A 10,113-nucleotide genomic window follows, 5' to 3' on the forward strand; every position below is an offset into this window, starting at 1 on the left:
CTACGTATATGAAATATGTTGAGTAGTCAATTCAGAGAGAAATCGAATGTTGATTCCCAGAGCCTGTGGGGGAGAAGAGACTAGAGACTTGACTAATATGTGTAGAGTTTCAGTTTGGCAAAGGGAAGAGAGGTTTGGAGATTGGTTGAGCAATAGTGTGAATGCCCTTAGCCCAAGTGAGCTAGCTGCACATTCAAGATGGTTATGATGGCAGTTGGCATTGTTGGGCAGCAGGTTAAGCCACCGCCTTCAGTGACAGCATCCCATTGTCATTCAGAAATCCAGTTTGAATCCCAATTGCTTTACTTCTGATCCAGCTCCCTGCTAATATGCCTGGGAAAGCAGTGGAAGGTGGTCCAAATGTGTGGGTCCCTGCTACCCACGTGGGAAACCCATATGGAGTTCCAGGCTCTTGCTCTCAGCCTGAATCAGCCCCAGCCAACTGGACAGTGAAACAGCAGTTGGAAGATCTCTCTCTGTTACAGATAAATAAATAAATACATCTTTTGAAAAAATGGTTAGGATTAGGGGCAGGTGTTTGGTGCAGTGGTTAAGAGGCTGCTTGGAATGCCCGCATCTCCTATAAGTACCTGGGTTCAAGTTCCGACTCCACTCCAGTTTGAGTTTCCCAGTTTTCCAATTGTACACTTTGAGAGGTGGCAGGTGATGGCCCAAGGGCTTGGATGACCCAGATTGAGTTCTGAGTTCCTGGCTCTGACCTGGCCCAGCCCTGACTGTTGCAGGCATTTGGAAAGTGAATCAGCAGATAAGAGATCACTCTCTGTCGCTGCCTTCAAATAAACAAATACTTTTAGAGGTTATGATGTTGCTGTGGATTCGTTCTGAGAGGAGAAGCACGGCGGGGGCAAGAGGTGCGGAGTCACGACACAGACACTGGGAGTCGGGTGAAAGTGGGCCAGAGGCCAGCAGCCCGCAGACTCGTTTATTTCAGGTGGTACAGCAGCTTATATAGCCGAGACAGCCAATCCAGTCAAGGGGTGGTTTATGCCCTAACCAATCACAGCCTGTTGCCAGGCAGGCTCCTTTGCCAGGTGGGTTCCGAAGCCATTCCTGAGTAACTGACACTTGCTTGTCAGTGCCATCTTGGCATGGCCTTCTCATTCCACCACAGTTATGATGGTAAATTTTAAAATATATTTTACCACCATTAAATTTTAATTTAAAAATTTTTTAAATGAAGTACTGATATATGTCCCAGAGTAAATGAACCCTGAAAACTTCATGCTGAGTGGAAGAACCCACTCAGAAAGGTCCACATATCATATGATTCCTTTTACATGAAATACCTGCTGTGGGCACATCTACAGAGACAGGCAGTAGGTTAGTGGCTGCCTAGGGCTGAGGTAAGAGGGGTTGGGGGTGGCAGCTAGAGGGCAGAAAGTTTCTTTCTGGAGCATTGAAAAATGTTCTTAAAATTGATTATGTTGATGGTTTCAGAACTCTGTGACTCTATAAAAAAACACTAAGCCACATTCTAAGTGGGTTAATTGTATAGTATGTGAATTACATCTGAATCAATCAGTTAAAACATATATGCTGGGGATGTGCAGTTGGTTCAGCGGGCAAGAGTCTCCTTGGGAAGCCAACATTGCTTTCTGGGTGCCTGGGTTTGAGTCCCAGCTCTGCTTTTGATTCTGGCTTCCTGCTGATGCACACCTTGGAAGGCAGCAGGTGAGGGCTCAAGTAGTTAGGTCCCTGCCACCCATGTGGGGCACAAGGGTGGAGTTCCCAGCTCCAGGTGTAGCCCAACCCAGCCCCCAGCCATTGTGGGCATTTGGGGAGTGAATCAGAGACTGAGAGCTCTCTGTGTGCCTCTCAAACATACAAATAAATTTTTTTTAAAAAAAAAAGAGCAATGTAAACTCATTATCTAGAAGAATGGGGATAGACACCCGAAGTTGCAGCATAGAAACCACTCTGAGTACTAATACAGAGGCGAGGAGGGGCGGGGCAGGGAAGGGGCGGGGCGAGGTGGGAAGCTGGCGTCTGTTGCAAGCTTGTGAATCTGCCTAGACTGAGCACAAAACACGTATTACTTAACTAAAACAACATCCAGTTCTAAAATGGAAATCTAAATTAGAATGACCACATTGTGCGCCTACTGAATGCTTGGCCTCCCCATATCCTACTTAGGAAAACTGGGGTTAATCCTAGGGCTCGGGGTACTTGGAGGGAGGAGGTGGGAGAGGAGAGGGGGAAGGGCTGTTGGGAGTTCAGATCCTGGTCCCCTGCCTTCCCCACTGCCTGTCAGCGCTGGGGCTTCCTAGGGGAGCCAAGACCTTGGGGTGGGGCCAGCTTTTCATCTTTGAGGTCGTAGGTTCAGGGTACCCCTCATCAGCACCCTCTTGGCCTTGACCCCAGGATCTCTGGGAATGCTTCTGGCACCTGTTCCTGTATCCACGAGGCTGCCTGGCTTGCTCTCGGCTGTCCTCCTTGGCTTGCAGTCTGATTCTTGCTCAATGACTGCTTTCCTAAACCTGACACTTCGGATTTTCCCTGGATTTCCTCATCGAGAACTCAGACTGGAATTCCTCCGTACCCCACGCCTCACATACAACAGCTGCCGGCCGCCCACTCCCAGCCCAGCCCCTGGAACTCGGGCCTGGACTTAGGCCTGGATCCACCTGCTCGGCTAAGAGGAACGTTGCCTCTAAAGAATTGCCACATCTGTCTGCAGTCTCAGGTTCCCGCTTGGTCACTTAGGAGAGGTTGTTTCTACTGCAAAAGTCTAACTTATGCAGCAGTGAGAACTGAGACTGCTGTAGGAGAGGCGGAAGGAAGTGACTGGCTCAGGAAATGCAGAAGTGAAATGGCGAGAAAGAGCAGCAGATGGCTGGTGTGCTGTGCACCGGGGTGGCTGCTAGGGCGGCGCTGTGGCGTAGTGGGTTCAGCCACCACTGGCGACTCCAGCATCCCCTATCAGAGCGCCAGTCGGCATCCCAGCTGCTTGGCTTCCAATCCAGCTCCCTGCTAATGTGACTTGGAAAACAGTGGATGGTGGGCCCCTGCCACTCATACAGGAGACCCAGATGAAGGTCTAGGCTCATGGCTTTGGTCTGGCCCAACTCTGGCTATTGTGGCCATTTGGGAAGTGAACCAGTAGATGGAAGATTCATTCTCTCTCTCTCTGTCTCTCTCTCTCTCCCTCTCTCTCTCACTCTGCCTCTCAAATAAATAAATCTCTAAAAAAAGAAAGGGGTAGCTGGTGTCTGTGACGACTTGCTTCTCAGAAGCAAGACTCAACTGAGGGTCTTAGATGTCCACAGTTCTTAAGGACAAAGCAAAAAAAAAAAAAAAAGCTGTTCTGTCCACAACTGGATGGGCCTTCGCACCCATCGCTGGTCCTTGATGCCTCGGCTGCACCCAGAGACAGGGACACCTGTCGTTTTGTCAGTGCAAAACCAAAGGTTCTATTTGTTTGGCATTCCTCCTCCCTGGCTCCTCCCATCTGCTTTACAGCAGCCCACGGCCTGCAGGTTCCAGCTGTCTGGGTTGACACCCAGACTTGTGCCAGGTCCTGTGATGCACTGATGGATTTCTCACCTTACTTTCTTTTTAAAATCTCTACCCATCTGTCTATCTATCTGTGATAGCTGAGAGAGAGAAATCTCCCATCCATTGTTTCATTCCCCAAATGCCTGCAACAGCCAGCGCTGGATCAAGCCAAAACCAGGATCCTGGAACTAACTCCAGCTGGGTCTCCCACATAGGTGGCAGGAGCCCAATTACTTGAGCTATCTTCTGCTGCTTCCTAGGCCATTAGCAGGGAGATAGACCAGAAACAGAGTAGCTGGGGCTAGAAGCGGCATTCCCATAATGGATGCTGGTGTCATAGGCAGTGGTTTAACCCACTGTGTCACGACACCGGCCCCCTCACCTTACTTTCTGTAAAACTGACTCCCCGTACATATGTGCCCTCCTGATGCTACAACTACTTTAATTGCTTTCAGAATTTCCCCAGGAAGTTCCTACTGGCCGTGAGCTATGGTGACTTCATAGTTCTTATATCAACATCTTTTCATTTTACTGTCCAAGAAAAAGAGTTCTTAGAGACGAGGTTTGGTCTAACAGTTAAGATGCTGGTTAAGGGGCCAGCATTGTGGTACAGTGCGTTAAGCCTCTGCTTGCAACACCAGCGTCCCATATGGGCACCAGTTCGTTTGCTGGTTGCTCCATTTCCGATCCAGCTTCCTGCTAGTGGCTTGGGAAAAGCAGCAGAAGATGGCTTAAGTTCTTGAGCCCCCGCGCCATGTGGGAGATCTGGATGAAGCTCCTGGCTTTGGCCTGGTGCAGTCCCAGACATCTGGGGAGAACATCAGAGGTTGGAAGAGCTGTCTCTGCTTCCCTCTCTCTGTAACATTGACTTTCAAATAAATAAATAAATCTTAAAAAAAAAAAAAAAATGCTGGTGAGGCCGGCACTGTGGCATAGCGGGTAAAAGCCGACACCTGCAGTCCTGGCATCCCATATGGACGCCGGTTCGAATCCCAGCTGCTCCACTTCCCATCCAGCTCTCTGCTATGGCCTGGGAAAGCAGTAGAAGATGGCCCAAGTCCTTGGGCCCCTGCACCTGCATTGGAGACCCAGAAGAAGCTCCTGGCTCCTGGCTTTGGATGGGCACAACTCCAGCCGTTGCAGCCAATTGGGGAGTGAACTAACAGATGGAAGATCTCTTTCTCTCTCTCTGCCTCTCCTCTCTCTGTGTAACTCTGACTTTAAAATAAATAAATAAATAAATCTTTTTTTTTTTTTTAAGAATATTTGCTAAGGGAGTGTACTTAACTCTTCCTTGCCATGTCTTCTCACAAGGCTTTTAGAATCAAGAGATTCCTGGACAAAAAAAAAAAAAAAAAAAAAAAAGCAGACGTAAGGGTCTGGTGTTGTGGCATAGCAAATAAAGCCACTGCCTGTGACACCAGCATCCCATATGGGTGCCAGGTTTGTGTCTCAACTGCTCCATTTCCAATCCAGCTCCCTGCTAATGCACCTGGGAAAGCAGTGGAAGATGGCGCAAGTGCTTGGGCCCCTGCACCCATGTGGGAGACCTGGAGGAAGCGCTGGATCCTAGCTTCAGCCTGGTCCATCCCTGGTTGTTACAGCCATCTGGGAGGTAAACCAGTGGATGGAAGCATTCTCTCTCACTCTTTGTCTCTTCCTGTCTCTCTGTAACTCTGCCTTTCAAATAAATAAATAAATCTTTAAAAAAAATAAGAGCAAAGTTGCCCCACTCACTAATGGGTTCAGATGAAATCCAGTGATAAAACCAGGTAAAACTCCTCGAGCAGACATTGGAGAAGAACCAAGCTGTCTCTGTCTCTATAAGGTATTGTCCTGAGACAGCACGCGTATTTATGCTGTACCAAGGTCACTGTCTTAACCATATCATGCTGAAGATAGCACCATTGTCTGAGCAGCTGGACATATTTAACTGGGGGTGTGAGTACTGCATTGGTTCATGTGAAGTGTTTTAAGGAAAAAAGAACGTTTGCTAAGGAGCAGTCATCTATTACCACTCAAAAGAATATGACCTCAGATTATATGGTGGGCTATAAATGTAAATATGTGACGTTAAGCTTTTTGAGAAATATTTCACATGTGCTTCTCTCTCTCTCTCTCTCTCTCTCTCTCTCTCTCTCTCTCTCTCTCTCTCTCTCTCTCTCATTTTTCTCCTGTTTAGGCCCCTGGGAACCAAGAGGCCAAAGTTAGTGATGGTGCCTCAAAGAGCTGCAGGGCCATCTAGTGGCCGGTTGTCCTCACTGCACATACAGAAGATTCTATACAACAGTTGCCCAAAAATGGTTCACCTGGCACCCAGGATTTCCCCCACGAGGAATAACTTTTGGCTTTTTTTTTTTTTGCAATAGTTGAAACTCACAGCCTCTGGACTTTAAAGATCATCTCACTATAAATCTGAAGATTGAGTGTACAGCCACTCAACAGGGATTCCTCACGGGCACACCATGTACACTCCCTGACCCTTGCTTTCTTCCTCATAGTGGAGTTGATTACACTGGACAGGATTGTTATGAAAATGAGGAAACGTGTACATGCCATGCGTTGGCCAGTGATCCTGATGTGGAAGCTTCTAGAAAGATGGTGTAGTCCAGGCCAGGGACAGAAACTCACCCACATAGGCTAAAGTAAAATGTTCACTATAATGAGCCTGAAAAACATCTCAGAAAACCTTCGAGTCTTCTCAGTGCTGTTTTTGTTTTATAGTTTAGGGCATTTGCTGTGCAGAGATTATGCACATTGCTTCTAGATTGACTTCCGAGTATTTTCACTGAAATATGTATTTACTTACTTATTTGCGAGAGAGAGAACACTCCCAAGTACTGATTCAATCTCCAAATGCCTGCAAAGCCTGAGTCTGGGCTGGGCCAAAGCTAGCAGCCAGGAACTCAACCTAGGACTTCCACGTGGTCAGGAGCCAGGAAGGAATCACCACTGCCTCCCAGGGTCTGCATTAGCAGGAAGCTGGAGTCAGGAACCAGAACTCGGAATCAAGCCCAGGTACTCCGAAATGGGATGTGGTCATATAACTAGCATATTAACTGCCAGGCCAAATGCTCACCCCTAGATATTTTTATTTTGATGCTCTATACAGGGTAATGTTTTACGATTTATTTTATAATTGGTGCTTGTATGTAAAAGTACATTTTTTAAAAAAAGATTTTATTTATCTATTTGAGAAGTAGAGTTACAGATAGAGAGAGACAGAAACAGAGGGAAAGAACTTCTGTCTGTTGGTTCACTCCCCAGATGGCCACAATGGCCAGAGCTGGGACGATCCGAAGCCAGGAGCTTTTCCCAGGTCTCCCATGCAGGTGCAGGGGTCCAAACACCTGGCCCATCTTCTACTGCTTTCCTGGGCCATAGCAGAGAGCTGGATCAGAAGAGGAGCAACCGGAACTAGAACCGGCACCCATATGGGATGCCGGCACTGCAGGCAGAGGATTAACCTGCTGCACCACAGCGCGAGTCCCTAAAGTACGTTTTTTATATTGACCCTATTGAAGGTACTTTAATAAGTTCCTGGAAAATGAATGTTATGAAAAATCATGCATGTATTTTTAAAAATACACCAAGATAAACAACCTGTTCATTCTATTTGCTATGAACTTTTTGAAGTACCCTGTTATCCAGCAAAGTTGCTAAATTAATTTATCTAATAGTTTATTTTTTAGGTTCATGTGGACTGTCTGTATGCACAATCACTTCCTCATTATATAATGGCAGTATTTCTTTTTGTCCAAACCCAGTGCCTTTATTATTGCCTCATTGCATGGCCTAGCGTCTCCAGGATAATGATGAAGAGGACTCTTGTTCCCCATCCCAGAATAGCATCCAGATTTTCCATGAAGTGTGCCGGCTGCTGTTTCCGGGGTGGACACTGTCGTCTGCATGGTGATGCCATTGTCTCTCTGGGGTGGACACTGTCGTCTGCACGGTGATGCCATTGTCTCTCTGGGGTGGACACTGTTGGTGCCTTTCCCAGCCCTCTTTCTCACAGTGCCTCCGCTCCCCCAGAAGCTCTGGGAGTTGGCCGCTGAAAGCTCACAGCTACCTCCTTCTTTGGAGGAGTCTCTGCTTAGGGGAGCGGCTTGGCCAGGAGATGCCTGCGAGGTTACACAAACAGTCAGGGTGGCCCGCAGCCAGTGGCTGACTAATGGGGTGGGGACCGGCTCCCAGTTCTCAAGGCGGGACAGACTCTGCAATGTTTATAGCGCTCGCTGTGGGAGCCGACTGCGGTAGGACCTGTCCCGAAAAACCCTTATTTGCTTGCCTTTCCCCCATCCCGGCTTCCTCACTTCCTCAAGGTTCCTCCCTGGGGGTTTCCCTCAGTAAACCGGGAGATCCGGGATCCCTACCTCCGGCTCTGAGGAATCTGCTGTGGGTTGGATGGAGTTTATCCCCCAAAGATCCACGAGCTGCCAGCTCGGTGCATGCTGGGCGGTGATGCCTAGTGGGGGAGGGACCTCTGAGGGTCGAGACCAGAGCAGCTCTCACGGGACTCCTGTTAGTTCTCCTGAGAATGGATTGTTGCAAGGTGAGGTCGCTCCCACGTGCCTGGCCCCTTCTACACCAAGCGGCTTCTGTGTTTGCTCCTCTACTCTGTCGGGACGTAGCCAAAGGAACCCTCGCCAGAGGCCAACCAATGGGGTTGTCAAATTCTGGACTTTCAGCCCCAACACTGTGAGCTCAGTAAGGCCCTTTTCTTTATAAAGGATTCAGCCTTGCGCTTTGTTACAGCCTCATGAAATGGACGAGGATGACCTCCAAGAATGAGCTCCCTCTGTCGGGACTGCCTGAGCCATCTGCAGGAGGGGGAGGGGGACGGTCACAGGTGGGCAGCCACAGAGGAGACGGAGGTGATGGCGTGGTCAGAGTGGGGGCTGCCAAGGAGAGACCTCAGGAAAGCGGTAGGAGGGCAGGTGCTTGGGGCAGCAGCTAAGACACCACTCGGAATGCCTGCACCCCATATCAGGCTGTCTGGGTTCAAGTCTTGCTTCACTTCCAATTCCAGCTCCCTGCTAATATGCACTCTGGGATGCAGCAGGTGATAACTCAAGTATCTGGTTCCCTGCCCTGGTCATGACGTGAGGGGTCTGGATTGAGTTCCTGGCTCCTGGCTTCAGCCTGGCCCAGTGGTGGCTTTTGCTGGCTTTTGGGGGGAATGGATAAGTCTCTGTCTCTGCCTCAGTTTCAGTCTCTCTCTCCTCTGTGCGCGCATGTGTATGTGTGTCTGTTTTTCAAATAGAATGAAAATAAACATTTCTTTAAAGTTGGGCACTCAATCCAGATCTCCCACATGGGTGGCAAGAACCCAGTCACGTGAGCCATCACCTGCGGCCTCCCAGGGTCTACACAACCAGAAGCTGGGGCGAGGAGCCAGTGAGGAATCCGATCCAGGTACTCTAACATAGGATGCACACGTTTCAACTGGCATCCTAATTGCTAAACTAAACACCTGCCCCACCTCTCATATTTTTCAATTGAATTGAAATTCTCTAGGAAGCCAGCGCTGTGGCACAGCAGGTTAACACCCTGGCCTGAAGCGCCTGCATCCCATATGGGCGCCGGTTCAAGACCCGGCTGCTCCACTTCCGATCCAGCTCTCTGTTGTGGCCTTGGGAAAGCAATAGAAGGTGGCCCGAGGCCTTGAACCCCTGCACCCATGTGGGAGACCTGGAAGAAGCTCTTGGCTCGTGGCTTTGGATCGGCACAGCTCCAGCAGTTGCAGCCAGTTGGGAATGAACCACCAGATGGAAGACTTCTCTGCCTCTCCTCTCTCTCTGCGTAACTCTTTCAAATAAATAAATAAATCTTAAAAAAAGAAAAACAAAGAAGAAATTCTCGGTTACAGTAAAAGGAAGCCGCAGAGCTCTCTCTGGGCGCATTTCTCTGGAGGTCCCTTGTGCCTTTGTGCCTGCTCTCATTCACCTGAGCTGTCAGCTAAAGCTCTCTGCTTCTCATGGACTCCCCTTTCAGACTGATTCACCTTCCAGAAATGAGGGCGGGGTCTTCGGGCCAGTGAGAGCCAGTTGTGATCACTGATCAAAGTACTTTTTAAAAAAAGTGAACTTGGGGCCGGCACCATGATGCAGTAGGTTAATCCTCCGCCTGCAGCGCCGGCATCCCATATGGGCACCAGTTCTAGTCCTAGTTGCTCCTCTTTCCTTCCAGCTCTCTGCTGTGGCCTGGGAAAGCAGTAGAAGATGGCCCAAGTCCTTGGGCCCCTGCACCTGTATGGGAGACCAGGAAGACGCTCCTGGCTCCTGGCTTCGGATCAGCATAGCTCTGGCCGTTGCAGCCATCTGGGATGTGAACCAATGGAAGGAAGACCTTTCTGTCTCTCTCTCACACTGTCTGTAACTCTACCTTTCAAATAAATTAATAAAATCTTAAAAAAAAAGTGAACTTAACTTTTAGAACAGTTTTAATATGCAAAGAAATGCTGCAAAGCGAATACAAAGATTCCCAGATAGGCCACATTCAGCCTTTTCCTTTATTAACATCTTTTATTAGTGTGGGGTGTTTGTTATAATGACTGAACCACAGTCGGTACGTTATCATTAACTGAGGTCCATT

General features: G+C 48.7%; 1 long non-coding RNA gene across 1 annotated transcript; it reads left to right on the top strand.

The window, feature by feature from the left end:
• Positions 1-8,806: 8,806 nt before the first annotated feature.
• LOC149119867 (uncharacterized) lies at positions 8,807-9,375 on the top strand. Its single transcript, XR_016227304.1, has 2 exons — positions 8,807-8,934; positions 9,037-9,375. It is a non-coding gene; the product is annotated as an uncharacterized LOC149119867 (long non-coding RNA).
• The last annotated feature ends 738 nt before the right edge of the window (positions 9,376-10,113 follow it).

This window comes from Oryctolagus cuniculus, chromosome 21 (assembly GCF_051225735.1).
Source record: "Oryctolagus cuniculus isolate XC-2025 breed Fujian yellow rabbit chromosome 21, ASM5122573v1, whole genome shotgun sequence".
In the NCBI taxonomy this organism is placed as follows: domain Eukaryota; kingdom Metazoa; phylum Chordata; class Mammalia; order Lagomorpha; family Leporidae; genus Oryctolagus; species Oryctolagus cuniculus.